Source organism: Macrobrachium nipponense, chromosome 34 (assembly GCF_015104395.2).
Source record: "Macrobrachium nipponense isolate FS-2020 chromosome 34, ASM1510439v2, whole genome shotgun sequence".
NCBI lineage: Eukaryota > Metazoa > Arthropoda > Malacostraca > Decapoda > Palaemonidae > Macrobrachium > Macrobrachium nipponense.
Window position 1 is genome coordinate 67758951 of NC_061095.1, and position 22482 is coordinate 67781432.

Below are 22482 nucleotides of genomic sequence, written 5' to 3' on the forward strand. Positions count from 1 at the left end.
GCAAACTTCCCCTCTTCCTGTGTAATTACAGATGAGAGAGAGAGAGAGAGAGAGAGAGAGAGAGAGAGAGAGAGAGAGAGAGAGATTACACTATTATACTAACGCACTGAAATTCAGAACTTATACATTATATTTAAACGAACAGTAGGCTATTAACAATCCCTCAGCTCAGACTCCCTGAGAATCGTAACAGTTGAAAGTAAAATGTGAAAAATCCAACGATTCTTGAACAGGAATGAATGAATGAAAGTGACTTCGAATAAAACAAAACTCGATTCAAATATCACCTTCTGTGGAAGGATGACCGAAGGTAAGAAGGAAGTCGACACGACCAGGAAATCAACGCCATCTTATCTGGCGTCGCAATTTCATATCTGAGGGAATTCTTCCCTTTAGCAAGCTTCGTCAGGAATTCCTCCCTCGTCAGGAACTCGCTTCTTGCTTTGATGTACCCAGAAATCATGTTTTTGTTTTTATTGGCTGAATACAAATGAGCTTGACTGCTTAGATCTCGTCTTCAAAGGTAAGTTAGAAAGGTGTTTCATCTGTTCTGTGTTGCAAGATTCTAAGAACCTTCCTATTTCGAGACTGGATTTCCCCCCCCCCCCCTTTCCCGCCCCCCCCCCCCCCCCCCCTCACTCTCTCTCTCTCTCTCTCTCCTTCATCTCTCTCTCTCTCTCTCTCTCAGTAAACATTTGAACTATGGAATAGAGTAATTCCTACCTCTAACAGTGGTCATAACATAATGGTGATTTTTAACTTCCTTCACGGGCTGTCAAACTAATCTCTCTCTCTCTCAAGTCCTCTCTCTCTCTCTCTCTCTCTCTCTCTCTCTCTCTCTCTCTCTCTGGTATCAATAGCTTAAGGGGTATAAAGTGTTCTACTCACAACTACAGAGACCAGCGTTCGATCTCCAAACAGGGCGAGGTGGGAACGGCATGAGAGAAACTCCTAAAGATGCAGCTACGTCAGGTCAGAGGTTAATATGAGAGGAAAATCAATTACATATGGAGGCAGAAGTTCCCTGAGTCTGTCAGGGAAAAATTAGCCCACAAAAATGTTAAGTTAAACATGGAAAATTCGAATGATTTAACCTATTGATGAAAGTATACCCACCCATACTTCAATAAGACAAAAAATCTCTCATCTCCCTTTCCCTTTTTTGAGTTTTTTAGAAAAATCATCAACACAAATGACTAAGGTTTCTATTAAATTCGAACTTTTCTATCAAAGGCGAAACTGAATCACAAATGAAACCAGTGATTGTGTTAGAGAAACGGATCGTCTACAAGAGGATGACTAGTCTCTCTCTTCGGAGAATCTCCGGGGCTTTCAGATTCTTCTTCGTTTCAACAGTTGGAATTCAATTTCTTGGTGTAATTGACGTGAAAAAAAAACTCCCCTTTATCTCTCTAATAAAACGTTAAAAGGACTGAAATGGCATTCCCGAAAAACATCTGCCCTCCTTTGCAGCCTCCTAATTCCGTCTCATCTCCTTCCTTCCCAAAGAGGACCTGACGCTGTTCCACTTTTCTTCTGTAAGTCTTTCTTTTAGAAAGTTTTCGGTGATATTTGCTTTCTGGGTCTTCCATTATTATTATTATTATTATTATTATTATTATTATTATTATTATTATTATTATTATTATTAGGAAAGACCCCAAAAAGGAATTATTAGAAAATTTACCCAAAGGTGTTTGGAACAAAAGAAATAAATAAATAGAGTAAAAACAAAGAACTCAGGATCAAAAGTCGTGGCAATCCCAGAGGGACATATAACCTAAACCAACCTCCTTAAATATTAAACAGAAGTGAGACACGGATCTCCTCTTTTTACCTTTCATAATATCATATTCTCAAGTTCAACAAATTCCTCTCTCTCTCTCTCTCTCTCCTCTCTCTCTCTCTCTCTCTCGCTCTCTCTCCTCTCTCTCTCTCTCTCATATTTAGGTGTCTATTTTCTATTGGTTTTAGAAAAACAGAGGAGAAAATCTGTTTGAAATGGAATCCAGTCGACTGACTTGACACAAAATGCCCTCAACATCACTGCAGAAGTTCTGAGGTGACACCGTCTATTGCCAGTGATTCAATTCCACGAGAGAGAGAGAGAGAGAGAGAGAGAGAGGAAGGCTTCCAGTTCATGAAATGGAGTCTTGACGTCAATGGAACCAAGAAGATTCATGTTGTCGCTCTATCTATCAAGGCTTCATGTTGTCAGACCACGATTTGTCAATTTGTCACACTATCGAGGTCGATGTTGTCACACCAAGGGGTTTCATGTTATCATACCATATGTTTTAACATTTGAAGGTTGGTATTGTCACACCACGGTGTGATATGTTGTTATTATTATTATTATTATTATTGTCACACCAAAAAGTTTCATGTTGTCAGATCACGAAGTGACATGTCAAACTATCAAGTTTCGATGTTGTCACAGTTTGCGATTTCTGCCATTCGTAATGAGAGAGAGAGAGAGAGAGAGAGAGAGAGAGAGAGAAATAAAAATAATGGGTGAGAAATATCATCAGTCGACATTTGAAGGCAAAGTGACAGGCTGTATATTGCATAATGGTTTGGTAATTCTAAGGAAGAATTCTTCAATTAGCTGGACAAAATTGAAGGATAGACAACTCACTTCAGAATCGTCTATATTAAAGAGGAAACAGATGCCTTTGTTAAGAGCAAAAATTGCTATGATAGGTGGCTATTAAAAAACAATTACAAAGAAAGAATAGAAAACATTGCCACAAAAGAATGCATTAATTAATGTTTTTTAGTAGCCATTATTAATTGGGAAAGTACGTAATAGTACAGTCATTAGTGTTTAAAAATTATTAAAAGGCTAGTTTTAAAAAAATCCATAGTAATTTGTAAATATTGTAGGTATATAATTCTGTAATATTTTGTAACATCCTATTTATGTAAATGAAATGTAATATTTTTCTAATAAAAGATAAAAAAATATTCTTTTCTTTACGAATCAAAAAAAATCTCACGTACACATATACATAAAGACACACTCACACACACATACCAATCAAACTTCAAGGATTATAGAGAAGGAAAAATCCCTCTAGTAAAGTTATTATTTCGGTTGATACAATGTACCCTCCAAGACCTCTTGCTGCCTCAAATCACCGCCAGGAAGAGCAGCAGACGCTGTCGACTCAAGCAAGTCGAATCTGATGTCCTCGATTTACCCGAAAAAAGGCTGGGCCTTCAAACACCCCAATTCCTTCTCCTCCTCCTCCTGGCTGTCACTTCAAACAAGAGGATCCTACGAGATGTTCTTATGTCCTTTCTCAACTCTCAGACCTTCATTCCTACTCTGGGAAAGGAGAAGAGGCGCTCCTCCTGAGGAAATTGGATTGAGCAACGACGCCCAGAGAATCCTTACCTCTGATGAGGAAACGGATTTGCTCTCTCTGGCTCTGTCTGAAAAGAGCAGTGCCTGATGTTTTTCCTAAATGACGCATTTTACTGAAACCCGTTGGCAACTGAGGATTGGTAAACGTGCCTTACTATTTTATAGTAGTAGAGAAACGTTTAAAGGTTAATCTGGTATTTCGAAGACATATAACATAAAAGCTAAAGTTCGCGACTTTTAGGCCTATCCAGTGGCCTATTCTAAACTTAAATTTAAATAAGAAAAAATGATAGTGTTAGCAGCGTTCGTTTGGGCCCTAACTGTACACAATCTTTAGCCTTTTACATTACCTCCTTTCTTGCTTTCCATCTTCAGTCTTGCTGTCCAACCTCTCTGACTATGACTACTTAGCATAAATGTGGGGTTTTCTCCCAGTCCCACCTTTAGATCCTTGTACTAAATCTCCTTTATTTTCTGGAATCCTTTATGCTGTCCAACCACTCCAACTCTCTCTTTTCTATATCTTAAGAGCAGAGGTCGAAAATGCCCCAGTGCTTTGCTTGACAACGTAAATGTCATAAAATTAAATAAAGATATTTCGTGATTAGTGCAGCCTATGGAGTCAAATATAAATGATAAATAAATGCAAAATTTCTTATGAAATCGCCTTAAAAATTCATTCATTTGACAGTTAGAATATATTAAGTATTCACTGAGATGCAATGAAATTGTAACTAAGATGACTTTCCATGAATTGCTCTTCTTTCATTCATGAGGTGGGATTCGTTATCGAATACGAGATCACAAAAAATAGCATTTAGATAAATTTCCGTAACTTCTATGTCGAATCTATGGGAAAAATATTTAGATATGAGAAGTCGCCCCTAGCTATGGACTTTGTCATAGTTAGAATTTAGACCAAATTTTATTAATAGAAATATGTAGAACAAGAAGAAAATGGACTGAAAACCAGAGAACCTTGCCTTAGACCCAGTCTTCTCTCTCTCTCTCTCTCTCTCTCTCTCTCTCTCTCTCTCTCTCTCGTCTTCTTCTTCAGATAAAAGGAAGAAGACGCTTGATCACTGACATTGAAAAGAGTGTGGAACTGAGGAGATTAAGAAGGAGCGTTTTATTATCTTCTTCTTCTTCTTCTTCTTCTTCTTCTTCTTCTCTTCTTCTTCTTCTTCTCTCAATCCTTCATCAAAGATCTATTTCTCTCTTTCATTCCGAGATTTTCTTTTCATTGGCTTCGTTTCAGGTGAAAACTCTTTCATGTTTTGTGGTTTCGCTTTTTCCAATACGATTTCTGAACTTTGGAAATATACAAACTTTTTTTGACAAGTGTTTCGTTTACAGAATTGATTCAGCATATAGAAAGTGGATATGGGTGAGTGAGGGAGGGAGCGAATGTGGGAGTCAGTGAGTGAGTGACTCAGTGAATAAGTAAGTGAGGGAGTGAATGAGTGGGTCAGTGAATGAGGGTTAGAGGGAGCGCAGTCAGTGAGTTAGTGAATGCGTCATTGAGTATAAGGAGGGAAGTAAAATGGGTGAGTGAGTCAGTGAGTCACTCAGTAAGTGATTGAATGAGTGAGTAAGATAGGGAGTGAATGGGTGAGCAAGTGGGTCTGTGAGTGAGAAGTGAGGGGGTGAGAGAGTTAGTGAGTGAATAGAATTTCAGTCAAGAATGTTGCAGGAGCAATCGTCGATTGCACTGATTTGAGGCCGGGAAGTTTTCGTTCCATAACTTATTGAAGCTATTCTTGCAAATTCTCGCTAAAGTCGCTGATGATGTAACTATGTTATAGCTCTCAATCTCTCTCTCTCTCTCTCTCTCTCTCTCTCTCTCTCTCTCTCTCTCTCTCTCTTTAAGATGACGATAACAACAAAAAGCTACAGAAGTTACTGTGGAAAGCAAATAACACTACAATAAAGGTTGTCATAGAAAATTAAATTAATATGATATCTACTATACCATTTGAAAAAAAAATTGGCGATGAAAGAAAAATATAAAAAATTCTAATTAACGTATAAACACACTACTAAAAGTTTTATAAGATTATATTTTAAGTATTAAAAAAGTTATTAAAAGGTAACTTTTAACGATTCGTAACAGGGAGAAGATGAAAATATAGAAAAATGTAAATATGAAAGTCTGAAAGTCCAGAGTCATTCAAAACATGAAATGACGTTGAAAAGAATCCAATAACATTTAGTTTCAAAAGCGAAATGGAAAACTGAATCTGGGATCTTCTCCTCCTCTCTACTTTTCACCTTCCTTCATTAAACCCATAATTCTGTCTGTTCTCTCTCGCCTCTATTTACCCAGAAGGGAGATTCTTATTAGATTATGCGTTTGGTATTCACACACACGAGCTCTGGGTAAACAGGACATATATATGACCACACTGAAACATGATTTGAAAGCAGTAAAAAGTATATTACAGCGTTAAAACAGGATATGACTGCCGTTATTATTATTACTATTATTCTTATTCCAATAGACGAAGCCAATTCACATGGAACGAGAAAGCCCCCCAAAGGGTTCGCTGACTTGAAACTGAAGCTTCCAAAGAAGGTGGTTCCAACCTCCCACCGCTAAAGATCCCCCCCAACACTGCGGCAGTAACTGATCATTTTGACAAAGAGCCAGCGATTTTTCATCGCCCTGGGTGGGGGGAAAGGGGGAAGACACGAACCCGCCACATCCGAGCGGCATACCACGACACTAACTGTACCATTACTGTACCAGCGGACCAGCTACAACAGGATATGACATCGTTAAAAATAGAGAGCCGGAAGTGCTTGTTCCAGGACTTGGTGGAGAAGTTTTGTAATTCTCTCATCAGCATCTGCGTCGTGTCAAATTTCTAGTCCACTTGAGTGGTCTTCTTTGTTTTGGAAAAGCGTCTGTCTTTCGTGGGCGCCATGAATGCAGGAGAGAGAGAGAGTTTAGGAAGCAGTTTCATTTCCAACGCTTGTCTAGACGTAAGCATCAAGCATAATTATGTCTGGGTTATTATGTATTCTTGCTTGATAAATCACTAGACATCTACCATGCAAACGAGTCTGACATCCAGCCTGTAAAATCATTGAAGTTTCTGAAAAAAAATTATATTCGATTTCCAACTAGTTAATGTAACTAAGAAATCAAATCCTATGTTTTTGTACAAATGGGCCGTAATAAATGCATTATTAGAATAACTAAGTTATCTGACAATATATATCACAACTGAACTTCCCTTCTTTAAGTAAATGGTTATATCTTTCTTTAGAGCCTACACTTGAAAACAAAATATTAACAGGCAGATGATATTAGTGTTTACACTTCTTTAAATTATTATTGCTGTTCTCCCAGAGCGAAATGGTAGTACACCGCCTTTAGTTTTGTGAAGTCGTTGTAGAAATGAACAGTAGGCTATATGTGGAGAGAGAGAGAGAGAGAGAAATGCTTCAGTATAGAACACGACTGACGTCATTCTTTGTCTTGGACAAAACGAGAACCGAAATTAAAGTTTTAATAGAATTTATTGGCAACAATAAGTCTACTGAGACAAAGACCGACCCCCGATGCTCAAATCTCATCCAGAAATCGCTAGTTTCCCATTTGGGAAAATCTGTTATAATTGATCTTTTTCATAGCTGTCCGACCCTCACGAGGGGGAGGCGAAATTAATCCTTCGTCTTTGACGTAAACCAGTGAAGATGACAGGTGATCTGTATTCGACAATTACTGTTAATTTGTCTGTTCATCTGTGTGCCTGTTGCTTTTTAATTTACTTTCGAATTTGGAGGAAATTCTGTAGACAGGTGAGTTGGCCCTGAATGCATAAAGTTCTACTGATAAAGAGCTTCAACAATATGTTTTTTGGAGTTGTTTAATAATTACAGATGGTTAAATTTTGAGATTAAATCGGGTTCGGATGTAAATCCAGGACTTATTTTATGAATTTTAATGACATTTTGTGGATTATTGATGGATTTTGGGCAGATATTCTTAAAGAACATTTCTTAAATCTTCAAAAAAGTAATTCCTTTCGTCATTGGTGCCTGCTATGACTGTATACATAACTGGGCGTTTCAATTTTTCTAATGTATGAATAAAGTTATCCAAGCAATTTGCTAATAAATTTGAATCAATGTCTGAGAAATTTCGTGTAGATAATATACATAAATCTAAAATACTTATCTACTATGGTGACTGCATAAGACTGTATATAACTAGTCCGTTTCAATTCTTTTAATGTATTGATAAATTTCTGCCAGTGAATTTGCTAACAACTTTTATTTATTTTAAGAGAAATTTCTATAGACATAATACATAAATTCAGAATACCTGTCTATTTTACAAATAAAGTTGTAGACACGTAGTACCTTCACATTATAAAAATGAAAGCAAGTAAACAACAGTTTAACAAAACCTGAGCTTAATAAAAATAATTTACTTTAAATTAATTTATTAAGAAATTCTCTCATATTCCCAACCATCAGCGTTTAGTAAAGCAGTATTTATTTTCAGGAACACTTAGCATCTTCTGAATACGAGAGGAGGAAGCGCTTCTGGAGGCTCATTCATTTGAGCCGGGATACTTATGGTCTCCTCAAACCGGGTCGTGTTTACCACGAAGTTGCGACTCTGTTTATCTTTTGGGATGATGCTGTCTTTGTACAGATACTAGTCTGCAAGTAATAAATGCACACACACACTTATATATATAATGCATAAAGAAGAGATAAGTTTTTATGAAATGAGAAAAGATAAGTTAATAAATAGGTACATGAAAACATAGATAAAAGATTAGAATGCAAAGTGAATTGTTATAGGGTAGTCATGCATTGTAACTGACCAACCTAAGTCTTCTAAAGTATAGACACGAAATTGCAGTGTTCATTTGGCAATTATGTTGGGGCACAGTAGCTAAATTTATAATAATAATTACATGAAGTTTATTACATACTTTTTTCTTTATATTGCAGCACCTTGAACTACCGTCGCTGCAATATCGCATTTATTACTTGCAAACTAGTATCTGTACAAAGACAGCATCATACCAAATATAAAGAGAGTCCCATCCTCGTGGTAAACACGACCCGGTTTGAGGAGACCATTAGTATCCCGGCTCAAATAAATGAGCCTCCAGAAGCGCCTTCCTCCTCCTCTCTTATTCAGAAGATGCTAAGTGTTCCTGGAAATAAATACTGCTTTACTAAACGCTAATGGTTTGGAATATGAGAGAATTTCTTAATAAATTAATTTAAAGTAAATTATTTTTATTAAGCTCAGGTTTTGTTAAACTGTTGTTCACTTGCTTTCATTTTTATAATGTGAAGGTACTACGTGTCTACAACTTTATTTGTTAAGTAGACAGGTATTCTGAATTTATGTATTATGTCTTTAGGAAATTTCTCTTAAAATAATAAAAGTTATTAGCAAATTAATTGCAGAAATTTATCAATACATTAAAAAAACTGAATCGACCAGTTATATACAAGTCTTATGCATTCACCAGAGTAGATAGATATTTTAAATCTATGTATTTTACCTGTACGAAATTTCTCTTACATTGATTTAAATTTATTAGCAAATTGTTTGGATAACTTTATTTATTAATAAATTACAAAAATTGAAACGCCCATTTACATGACAGTCGTAGCAGGCATCAATGCCTATAGGAATAACTTTTTTGAAGATTGAAGAAATGTTCTTTAAGAAAATCTACTCAAAATCCATCAATAATCCACAAAATCTCATTAAAATCTACAAGATGAATCCTGGATTTACATCCGAATCCGATTTCATCGCAAAATCTAACCATCTGTAATTATTAAACAACTCAAAAAAAAAATAATACCGTTGAAATTCATTATCAGTGGAACTTTATACATCCGGTGCCAGCTCACCTGTCAACAGAATTCCGTACAAATTCGGAAGTAAATTGAAAAGCAACAGAGAAGGACAGACAAATGAACGTTAATTGTCGAACACAGAACACCTGTCATCTTCACTGGTTTACATAAAAGCTGAAGAATACTGATTTGATTTCGCCTCCCTCCCGTGAGGGTCGAACAGCAATAAAAATGATCAATAATTATAAAAGATTTTCCTTAATGGGAAACTAACGATTTCTGGATGAGATTTGAGCATCGGGGGTCGGTCTTTGTCTCGGTAGACTTTTTTTGGCAATAAATTCTGTTCAAACTTTAATTTCGGTTCTCCTTTTGTCCAAGACGAAGACGTTCGGTCGTCTCTCTCTCTCTCTCTCTCTCTCTCTCTCTCCTCATCTCCTCTCTCTCTCTCTGTACATATACGGTCTATTTCTACAACGATCTCACCAAAACTAAAGGTGGTGTACTATCATTTCGCTCTGGGAGAACAGTAGTTATTTAAGGTAGTGTAAACACTCATATCTTATGCCCGTTAGTATTTTGTTTTGTAGTTTAGGCTCAAAAAGAAAATTATAAACTGACAATAAAAAGGAAAATTCATTTGGGCTATATGTTTTCGAATAACTCTTAGTTAATCTAACGATGCATTTATTACGGCCGTTGTACAAACATAGGAGTTGATTTCATAGTTACATTCACTAGTTAGAAATCTAATATAAATTTTTTTTCAGAAACTTCAATGATTTTAGAGGCTGGATCCCAGACTCATTTTGCAGAGTACATGTCTCATGATTTATCCCGCAAGAATAATTTAGCCTAGACGTAATTAGGTTTAATTCGTACGTCTAGACAAGCGCTGGAAATGAAACTGCTGCCTAAACTCTCTCTCTCTCTCTCTCTCTCTCTCTCTCGTGCATTCATGGCGCCCGCGAAAGACAGACGATTTTCCTAAACAAACAAGACCACTCAAATGGATTAGAAATTTGACGCGACGCAGATGCTGATGAGAGAATTGCAAAGCTTCTCCACCAAGCGCTTCCATCTTGCTATTTTACGGCTGTCATATCCTCTATTATCTAGTCCGCTGGTGTAGTGGTTAGTGTCGTGGTATGCCACTCAGATGTGGCGGGTTCGTGTCTCCCACCCATGCCGATGAAAAATTACTGGCTCTGTAAAATGATAAGTTACTGCCGCAGTGTTGGGGGATCTTTAGCAGTGGGAGGTTGGAACCAACCTTCTTTGGAAACTTCAGTTTCAGGTCATTGGCCCTTTGGTGGGCTTCTTGTTCCATGTCAATGGGTTTCGTCTGCTGATATATAATATAATAATAACAATAATAACGGCTGTTATATCCTGTTTTAACGCTGTCAGTTCATGTTTTACCGCTGTCATATCCTGTTTTATTGCTGTCATATCCTGTTTACGCAGAGCTCGTTTGTGAATACAAACGTATAATCTAATAGCGTCTCCCTTCTATTCGTAAATAGGGGCGGGAGAGAACAAACAGAATTAAGAGTTTAATGATGGAAGGTGGAAAAAAGGAGGAGATCCCAGATTCAGTTTCCCATTTCGCTTTTGTAACTCTAAATGTTATTGGATTCCTGTCACACCCATTTCATTTCTAAATGGCTCGGGAATTTTAGATTTTTATTTTCATATATATTTTTATTTCCTCCCTTTTACGAAGCGTTAAAAGTAACCTTATAATAACTTTTCTGTTTCTTAAAATATACTTATCTTATATAATTTTTGTAGTGTTTATATATAATTAGAATTTTGGGATATTTTTCTTTCATCGCCATTTTTTTTTCAAATGGTATAGTAGTTATCAAGTTAACTTTATTTTCTATAATCGCCTTTTGTAGTGTATTTGCTTTACAAAGTAACTCTTTAGCTTTTAGTGTTATCGTTAGCTTGAAGAGAGAGAGAGAGAGAGAGAGAGAGAGAGAGAGAGAGAGAGAGAGAGAGAGAGAGAAGTATATATTTCCTTGTGCAGTCAGGATTCAAATGGCATTTTCTCTCGTCCTTCTCACATAAATTCCGCTTTTTATGTCTTTTGGAGAGATGTTTCTCGTTTATTACATGTAAGAGAGAGAGAGAGAGAGATCGCTTGCCAAGATGCTTCAGACTGATGACCACGAGAAGGTCACAAACAAAATATTTTCAACTTTTTCGTCTTCTTTTCAAAATAATAGAGGGAAAAAATGACGTCATCTCATAACAGATGGCTTCACTGTAATTGTTAGTAGGCCAAAGACTCCATATATGGATCTTATTTGGAAAATGATAATATACTTATATGTATGTATATACAACCTTATTCATTTCTCATTTCGTAGCTTATTATTTTTATATCCTTTACAGATTTCGTCTTCTGCTGGACTGTGTTTTGATTATTCATATATATTTTCTAATTTCTTTTCGCATTATCCAAGATTCGTCAGCTTTACAATACACAAGCACAGATTACAGATAAGCATTAAGTACAGATACAGAGAAATAAAACATCTCGCTTGTTTATTTAAAATAAAAAATTTCGCTGAGGTTTTATTTTGGCGTTTTATCCCGTCTGAAATAAAGTAAGTATTTTAGATTTTAGTTATATTTAATTAACTAGACGATATCTGGCAAACGATCACAAGAGTCTGTAGATTCCTAACTTCTTGATGCTCTTTTCTTTTACAAAACAGACGAAACTGGCAATTTCCTTTTTCGAATATTGCAACGATACTTTTCGAAATGCAAAGACACAGTTGGCAATAGTGTTTTGACGAATGTACTAATATTTACCGAAATACAAAGACGAAAGGTGGCGATTTTCTTCTTAGGTTATTGCAACAATAATTTTCGAAATGCAGAGTTGCAAGACGCGAATGAATTTCGTCTCCTGAGCAGTTGCCTTCGAGTTTCTTCTGAAGTGAGAAAAAGGTGATTGGAGCGACGGGGAAAATCTCCAAGTTCAGCAACTTGCAAAACTCTATGCTTTTATGCAGACAGAGAGAGAGAAGAGAGGGGGGGGGGGGGGGGGAGGGGGTGGGGGGGGGGGAGGGGGGGGGGTGGGGGGGGGGGGGGGGGCCGTCCGTTCTGGGGGCGGTTGTTACTTTGTTATATCATCAGCAACTTCAGCGGGAACTCACAAGAAAAACTTCGATAAGTTGGCCAAACAAAGTTGATGAATAGTTACGGAACGAAACTTCTTGGCCCTAAATCAGTGCAAAGGACGATGTCTCGACACAATTGTGACTGAATTTATTTCTCACTCACTCACTGACTCAATCAGTCATTCCCATCTCCCACCCATCTCCCACTACTCTCCCTCCCTCCTTACCTCAGTCCTCACGTCACTCAGTCCCTCCCTCTCCCCACCCACATCCACTCGCTCCCTCCCATCCCTCCCTCCCTCACTCACTCACTAATTCACTTCCTCACTCACTCCTTCATTCCTTCACTCACTCACTCACTCATTCCTCCCTCCCTCCCTGAGTCCCTTACTCACTCCCTCAATCACCCACTCCCTCACTCATTCCCTCACTCCCTCCCTCATCCACTCACTCAGTGACTCCCTCACGCTCCCTTCCTCATCATCCATCCACCCACCCCTCACTCACCCATACCCACTTTTTATAGCTGACTCATTCGTTTAAACTAAGCACTGTCAAAGAAGGTTGTATATTTTCCAAAGTTCAGAAATCGCATTGAAAAACAAAAAAGCGAAAAAAACCCAACCACAAAACATGAAAGAGTTTTTTTCTTTTCACCTGAAACGAAAAAAAAACCGATGAAAGAAAATCCCCGGAATAAAAAGAGAAGAAATAGATCTTTGATGGGACGATTGAGAGAAGAAGAGAAGAAGATAAGATATTTTAAAACGATCCTTTTAAATCGCCCTCAATTTTCCTCATTCTCTCAATGTCAGTGATCAAGCGTCTTTTTCCCTTTTACCCAAAGAAGGAGAGAGAGACGAGAGAGAGAGAGAGAGAGAGAGAGAGAGAGACTGGGTCTAAGGGAAGGTTCTCGGAAGTGAGGTCTTCATTCATGCTGTGGTTGTCAGTCCATTTTCTTTTTGTTTTACATATTTCCATTAATAAAATTTGGTCTGAATTCTAACTATGTACAAAGTCCATAGCCAGGAACGACTTTTTGTCTAAACACGTTTTTTTAAGATTAGTAAAAGTTGACTATTTGGGCCCCTCTTCTTTCCCAGGCTAGGAATGAAGGTCTGAGAGTTGAGAAAGAACATACGAACATATCGTAGGATACTCTTGTCTAAATTACAGCCAGGAGGAGGAGAAGGAATTGGGGTTGTTTAAGGGCCCAACCTCTTTCCGGTAAATCGAGGATATCGGATTCGTCTTGCCTGAGTCGACAGGGAAAACGAGATGAAATTCTGATGCTTGAAGGCGCTGCTCTTCCTGGCGGTGATTGGAGGCAGGAGGAGGCCTTGGAGGGTACATCGTGCAATAAAGGGGAAATAGTACTAGAATGATGTTTTAATCTGCTGATTTGATAATCTTTGAAGTTTGATTGGTGTGTGTGTGTGTGTGTGTGTGTGTGTGTGTGTGTGTGTGTGCATATATATCTTTATGTATATGTGTACGTGAAACTTCTTTTAATTCGTACAGAAGCGAACAATAAAGACGATTCTGAAGTGAGTTCTATGTACCCTCCGCTTGTGTCCAACTAATTGAGGAACCCGCACGCATTCCTGGTCATAAATTAGACCTGATATTCGCAGATGTTCCAGCTATTCATAAGTTCAAGGTATTAGAGCGGCAGCCCGGACCGTTGAGATACAACGAACGAGATACCGACTGTAACCCCTACCGGTATTTAGGAGTAGACTTGTAAACTGTGAAACTGACCGTCTGCCGAAAATATATGGGTGGCTTACTTAACAAGCACCACTAATTGCTCGTTAGATTTTGGGTCTAGATCCAATATATGAGATACCAGATGAAACTAATATATAATTTATCTGCAGACTCTGCAGATTATAGAGTGACCAGTGACAGACATTTTGGAGGGTGGGTTCCCCCTGACAGACGCACTGAAAAGGGGGGGGGGGTTAATTGGATCTAGATCCAACTTAGGAGATACCGAGTAAATTTACACTACAACTAGCACTGCACATCCTAGAATACTGTGGTGGTAATGACAGACGTTTTAGTGGGTGGTTACCCCCTGACTGACGCCCCACAACGAGTGGGGAAGGGGAGACAGAATCTGCATCCAACATTGGAGATACCAAGTAAAATTTGTACTACAATAGCACTGCACATCCTAGAATGCTGTGATGGTAATGCCAGACATTTTAGTGGGGAGTTACCCCCTGAGAGACACACGAGTGTGGGAAGGGGGAAAGGGGAGGGGGAGACAGGATCTCCCTCCAACATCGGAGATACCAGGTAAAATTTTTACTACAATAGCACTGCACATCCTAGAAAGCTTTGATGGTAATGCCAGCCATTTTAGTGGGTGGTTAGCCCTTCACAGACATAACCTACGATTGGAAGGAGAGATGGGACACCTTGAAATATTTCAAAATCTATCATAGGCAATATTAATATTAGAAATATGGTATAAGTATCTGAAAATCGTGAGCCTGATAAAATGTAAAAGGCGAAAAATTCAGAAGTATTGCGATGTTTCAGGATGAGAATTACTGCCGGAGTTATTTTTTAAATTCCTATTGAAGTATGGAATATTTCACTTCATTAATTCCAATCACATCTATATAAATACTATATGCGAGACTTACTATGTGTGAGTCTTGCTAATATTATATATAATAATTATACTATATATATACTAACTATTATATATATATATATATAATATATATATATAGATATATAAGCTATAATAGTCCATTATTATAGAATAGTACTATCATATAGTAATAGATATCATATATATAATAACTATGTATATACATACATATTATTATATCATATATATATATATCTTATATACTATATACTATATATATAATTATAGATATATATATATAGTATATACACCATATATATATATTAGCACCTATCCTTTGGTTTGTAGTTATTACTTCACACCAAAGTATTTTATCTGAATTGGGAGGGAGTCACAATTGGCAACAGCTAAAAGTATGTGTGTTGAGCCATTTTTGAATAATTAAACCTAGTCCACATGGTGCCACTTTCAATTCCTCTAAAAAAAGAAATGTAAGATAAGTATTCTCGTTTTAATAGCGTGCTTTCTTGCCTATAGTTAGGACATTGCAGCCATGTCGAGGTTCGTAGCCCAATGTGTCTTACCATCACTGAATTGTTCTTTAGTTGCTGTTGGTTCGTGTGGATGAAATGAAATTTTTATCGGATACGGGAGTTCGATTGATATTAAGACCAAAGTCCCATCATAGAGAGCCCTTTTAACACCCGCACATTCACCAAGAGATGTTGTATCACAACACAAATAATTACTGGAAACGGAAATGTGGATGAATTGTTCAGGATAAGCTAACTATAAAGATCAAAACATTTTCCCCCATTTTATTCCCCCTCCCGAAGTTGACGATCATACAACTTGGAGCTCCTGACTCCCAAATTATGTTGGCCTATAATATCATGTCAATTATCTAATAGTCAGTCCACTTATTTTCGGCTGCTTCACTCAAATTTATCTGTACACTATCACCAAGTATCAGGTACTATATATATTCAGGGAAGAAAATCTAAACTCGAATAAAAATGATACGCAGTTTGATGTTTAAAAGCCAGCTGAGTGCGTTGTCTCTTAACTTCCCGCCGGCACGCACCACAGGCAGCCTATGTAATGTGTTTCAATGCATTTTATAGAAGCTGGTTTTTGACAACCATTATCGGCTAATTTTCTCCCTAGTAATATTTTTTTCTTTATTTGTTCATTATATCCAGTAGACAGGCACTAACATCATATTATATCCTCACGTCTGTTCAATGTATTTACCATTGTTAATATGATTTATAATGCGTCTCCAACAATCATAAAAATCGGACAACCAATGTGCAAATAGTCAGCTGTGTGCAAGGCATAGGCGTCAATCACTGGAGTAGCGATCTCCCTGCAGAGAGTGACTTCGGAAGGCCATATTGAAAGGTCTCGGTCCAGCTCTTAGTACTATCTTTTATTACTATTACTTTTTAAATCTTTATTATTATCTTTTTTTTTTTTTTTTTTTTTTTTTTTTGCTCTATCACAGTCCTCCAATTCGACTGGAGTTATTTATAGTGTGGGGTTCCGGGTTGCATCCTGCCTCCTTAGGAGTCCATCACTTTTCTTACTATGTGTGCCGTTTCTAGGATCACTCTTCTGCATGAGTCCTGGAGCTACTTCAGCCTCTAGTTTTTTTCTAGATTCCTTTTCAGGGATCTTGGGATCGTGCCTAGTGCTCCCTATGATTATGGGTACGATTTCCACTGGCATATCCCATATCCTTCTTATTTCTATTTTCAGATCTTGATACTTATCCATTTTTTCCCTCTCTTTCTCTTCAAACTCTGGTGTCCCATGGTATTGCGACATCAATGAGTGATACTTTCTTCTTGACTTTGTCAATCAACGTCACGTCTGGTCTATTTGCACGTATCACCCTATCCGTCCTGATATCCATAGTCCAGAGGATCTTTGCCTGATCGTTTTCTATCACTCCCTCAAGTTGGTGCTCGTACCACTTATTACTGCAAGGTAGCTGATGTTTCTTGCACAGGCTCCAGTGGAGGGCTTTTGCCACTGAATCATGCCTCTTTTTGTACTGGTTTTGTGCAAGTGCCGGGCATTCGCTTGCTATGTGGTTTATGGTTTCATTTTTCATATTGCACTTCCTACATATGGGAGAGATGTTTATTTCCGTCTATCGTTCTTTGAACATATCTGGTTTTTAGGGCCTGATCTTGTGCCGCTATTATCATTCCTTCAGTTTCCTTCTTTAGCTCTCCCCTCTCCTGTAGCCCATTGCCATGTGTCATCGCTGGCTAGTTCTTTAGTCTGTCTCATGTATTGTCCGTGCATTGGTTTGTTGTGCCAGTTCCTCTGTTCTGTCTGTCATTCTCCTGTCTCTGTATAATTTCTGGGTCTTCGTCTACTTTTATAAGTCCTTCTTCCCATGCACTCTTTAGCCACGTCTTCACTGGTTTTCAGATATTACCCCAGTGCTCTGTTCTCGATGTTGACGCAGTCCTCTATACTTAGTAGTCCTCTCCCTCCTTCCTTTCGTGTTATGTATAGTCTGTCCGTATTTGCTCTTGGGTGTAGTGCTTTGTGTATTGTCATATGTTTCCTGGTTTTTCTGATCATGCTGCGGAGTTGTGCCTTCGTCCATTCCACTATTCCTGCGCTGTATCTGATTACTGGCACTGCCCTGTGTTTTATGGCTTTTATCATATTTCCCGGCGTTGAGTTTTGACTTGAGTATCGCCTTGAGTCTCTGCATATATTCTTTCCTGATCGTGTCCTTCATCTCTTGGTGTTTTATATCCCCTCCTTCCATTATTTCCCAGGTATTTGTATCCTGTCTCATCTATGTGTTTGATGTTGCTCCCATCTGGTAGCTTTATCCCTTCAGTTCTCGTTACCTCTTTACTTGAGTTGGTACCCAGCATACATCTTCTGTAGTACTTTTGTCATGGGAATCATGGCTACTACGAAGAGTAGTGGGGACAGTGAGTCGCCCTGGAAGATCCCTCTCCTGATATTAACCTCTGCTAGTCTTATTCCAGAGCTTGTAAGTATTTTATTCCAGTTGCGCATTGTATTTTTTGAGGAAGGCTGATGGGTGTTTTTTTTCCTCTGCCCCATATATTTTCAGGCATTCTATTAGCCATGTGTGGTATCATGTCGAAGGCTTTCTATAGTCTATCCATGCCATGCTTAGGTTGGTTTTCCTTCTCCTACTGTCTTCATTACCATTTTGTCTATCAGGAGCTGGTCTTTTGTGCCCCTACACTTCCTTCTGCAGCCTTTCTGTGGTGGGGGATGGTGTTTGTCTCCTCTAGGTAGTTGTATAGCCTTTCACTGATGATACCTGTTAGTAACTTCCACATTATTGGTAGGCAGGTGATAGGCCTGTAGCTACTGGCTATATTTCCCTTACTCTTGTCTTTTTGTACTAAGGATGTTCTTCCTGTGGTCATCCAGGGCCTTGAAGTTTTTGAGCCAGTATCCATGGACTTCATCGGGACCTGGGCTTTCCAGTTTTGGCATTTTGCTTTAGTTGGTGTCTGTCTGTGTCTGTCGTGATCTCTGTGAATCTTTGTTTTATTCGTCCTGTTTCTTCATCCTTGACTTCCTGGAGCCATGTTGCATGTTTGTTGTGTGATTTCGGATTGCTCCATATATTTTTCCCAGAGTCTCTTACTTGCTTCGGCTTCAGGAATTTCTTGGTGGTTGTCTTCCCCTCTTAGTTGGCTGTATAGTCATTTTTAGTTGGTTCCGAATAGTTTGTTCTGTTGGTATCCCTTATTCCTGTTCATGTACTGTTGGATCTTATGTGCTTTGGCCTTAAGCCTCTGTTTTACATCTTCTATTGTGTTGTTTAGTCCCCTCTCTTGTACTTTGTATTTCTCGTTGAGTTCCTCCCTTGTTTTCTTGCTTCTTAGCCTTTTTTCTGCCATCTCTTTCAGTTTACTCAAGTCAGATCTCATCACCATGATTTGCTTTTCCAGGCGCCGTTTTCCAAGGAGGTTTGCTGTTTTGGTTTCTGTTGGGTTGGTTGTGCTGGTGGTGTTGGTGTTCGAATCCCCATCAGTTCTGCTACTAATCTTGCTCATGCATATATATTATTTCATTGACCTCACTTGTTTTCTCCCTTAATTTCTTGGTGTTGTAGGCTTTCATGGAGGGAATCTTTGTTCTCTCTGTGTATATATATATATATATATATATATATATAATATATATTATATATATATATATATATATATATTATATATATATATATATACACACACAGACACACACACACACACATATATATATATATATATATATATATATATATATATATATATATATATATATATATATATATGTGTGTGTGTGTGTGTGTGTGTGTGTGTGTGTGTGTGTAAGCATTTGTATTAATTACCTTTAGTAAAACAGAGGGAAAAAATCTCGCACGATATGTTACGATAAAATAAATGATAGGACTACGATTTCTCACGCTATGTTTAACGAAAAATATATACTTATAAATAATAAAAAATATTAAATAAAACATGAATTCTTACGGAGCACCTGGCGATCGTTCCAACAGGAACCCTAAGGTTTCAACGGGAACCCCGGTAGTAAACAATGGCTGATCTAACACAAAAAATTATTTATTTGTTTCTTATAAGTAACAGTCATCTGTAGGCCCATAATAATTCAGTCATATTATTGTTTTGTCAAGCAAACAACTGACTTCAATTATAGTAGGGGAGCCCCGGGGCTAGTTGGCTACAGGGGTAAGTGGCATATTCAAAAATGGCTTTAAAGTTTACCAATTTGATGACTCTAATACATATACTGTGTAATTGCCACGTGGTTCCACACACACACACACACACACACACTCACACACACACACACACACACACACACACACACACACATATATATATATATATATATATATATATATATATATAATATATATATATATATATATATATATATGTATATGTATATATAACATATATGTGTGTGTGGTGTGTGTGTGTGTTGTTGGGGTTCCTTGGGATGAGGAAAATTGTCACGGGTTCCTCAAAGTGTCAAGGTTGGGAAAACACGGTGTTAGATAAATACAAAGGATATAGAAAGGATAAAAATATTTATTAAGTATATCACGATAATGTATAATACGGGTCAATAGTAGCCCACTATACTAATCTAGACATTCATTATCAGGGCTTGCCCTTCCCCCTGCCCACCTGTTAGGGTGTGTCTGTCAGGGGGAAACCACCCACTAAAATGTCTGTCATTACCATCACAGCATTCTAGGATATGAAGTGCTACTGTAGTACAAATTTTACTTGGTATCTCCAATGTTGGATGCAGATCCTGTCTCCCCCTCCTCCTCCCCCCCTAACGGTCATTGTGTCTGTTAGGGGGTAAACCTACCCACTAAAAATATTCTGTCATTACCACTGCAGTACTCTAGGAAAAGTGCAGTGATATTGTAGTAAAAATTTTACCTGGTATCTCCGATGTTGGAGGGAGATCCTGTCTCCCCCTCCCTTTCCCCCTTCCCCCCACTCGTTGTGGGGTGTCTCTCAGGGGGTAACTCCCCACTAAAACGTCTGTCATTACCACCACAGTATTCTAGGATGTGCAGTGCTATTGTAGTGTAAATTTTACTCGGTATCTCCTAAGTTGGATCTAGATCCAATTAAACCCCCCTTTTCAGTGCGTCTGTCAGGGGGAACCCACACCCCCCCTCCAAATGTCTGTCACTGGAGTCATTCTATAATCAGTAGAGTCTGCAGATATAGTTATATATTAGTTTTTTCATCTGAGGTATTCTCAATTATATTGGATCTAGCACCCAAATTCTAACAAGCAATTAGTGGTGCTTGTTAAGTAAACCACCCATATATTTTCGGCAGACGGTCAGTTTCACAGTTTACAAGTCTACTGCTAAATACCGGTAGTGGTTACAATCGGTTTCTCGATCGTTGTATCTCAATGGTCCGGGCTGCCGGTCTATATGTGACTATAGATGCACTTCCGACCACTGTGCCATTGAGATGGCCAGATCTGTCCATCTGTATATTCCTGGCTGAAATCCAGAGTCAACTGGGATCGCATTTGTTGAAGCTTGTCAGGATTCATATTTCAGATGCTATATAGGATCCATTATTTCTGTAATGGATTGGTCAATAGTACGAACGGTTTTGTCCAATGAAAGTTTTCTATTTTGTATTTTTCTAGCCAGGGAGGATAAGGTATTACAGAAGGCTCTCGACAAAAGAATTCGAAGCGGTTGGTTATCTTTGTGGAAAGTTTTTTGTATTTGAACATTAATCTGCTTCTTCCTTCACAACGACGTAGCTTTTTCGTGTAATCACTTGAGATCACTTAACACCAGTATTAAGTAGTCTTAGTAGAAATAATATTAATAATGATAATTATAAATCACATAGATATCAATTAACTTTCGTGTTTCATGTATACTTTTATAACCAGTTTTATACGTACAGTTTTATATATATATATATATATATATATATATATATATATATATATATATATATATATATATAATCACCCGATGTTGACGAGAATGAACAACAGGAACTTGTGGGGATTTAGCTAAGCGTTTTTCTCACAATTTTTAAGATCATTTTCCCCCCTTTTAAAATATAATCATTTTGGCCCCCATGTTCACAAAGATTCGTAGCTAAATATTTTGATTTTGTTTCGGCATAACAAAATCTTTTCTCTTTCTTTTTGTAGTTTTTTTTAGTCAGGCAAAATTTTATCTGCTTAAAGCTATTTGCAGATAAAAACGTTTGCAAAGGTTTTAGAAAATAACCTAGCAAAAAATTGTTTGCATAAAATACTTTATCTTTTAACGTCAAATCATGAGGATCTTTCCCTCAGCCAGGAAAAGTCAATTGTGCTTGGTTTGTATATATATATATATATATATATATATATATATATATATATATATATATATATATATATATATATAGTGTGTCTGTGTGTGTGTGTTTATGAGAGAGAGAATGAAAAAATGGGTGAAAAATCGGCAGAAGGAATTCTAAATCATCCACGGGCATGGTTCGTATCTCGTGTTGTGACGGAAGCATTGCAGGTTTTATTTTAATAGTTGTTCAGTATTGAATTTGAAGCCTACGGAATGACAGTCTTCAAATCATGCCCTCATTAGAGAGAGAGAGGGAGAGAGAGAGAGAGAGAGAGAAAACGACCTTTTTTTAGCTCACACAAAATTATCTTGCGTATTCCCTTTCCCAATTGCTTCTCGTAAATCTGGCAGTGTTTCTTATTAGGGACCAGATAGGCCTATCCATCGAAGGCTAATGTCCTTTATAACGTTTGGTATGAAAACACCACAAAATATATAACGAAGTATTAAGTTCATAAAAGGCCCGTGAAAGTGAATGACAGGGCAGTTATTCAGGTCGTGAAGAATTGTGGATACAACACCTTTACACTCTGAGTATAACATTACGTTTACAGTAAAAATTGTATTTACACTTATATTTGAGTCT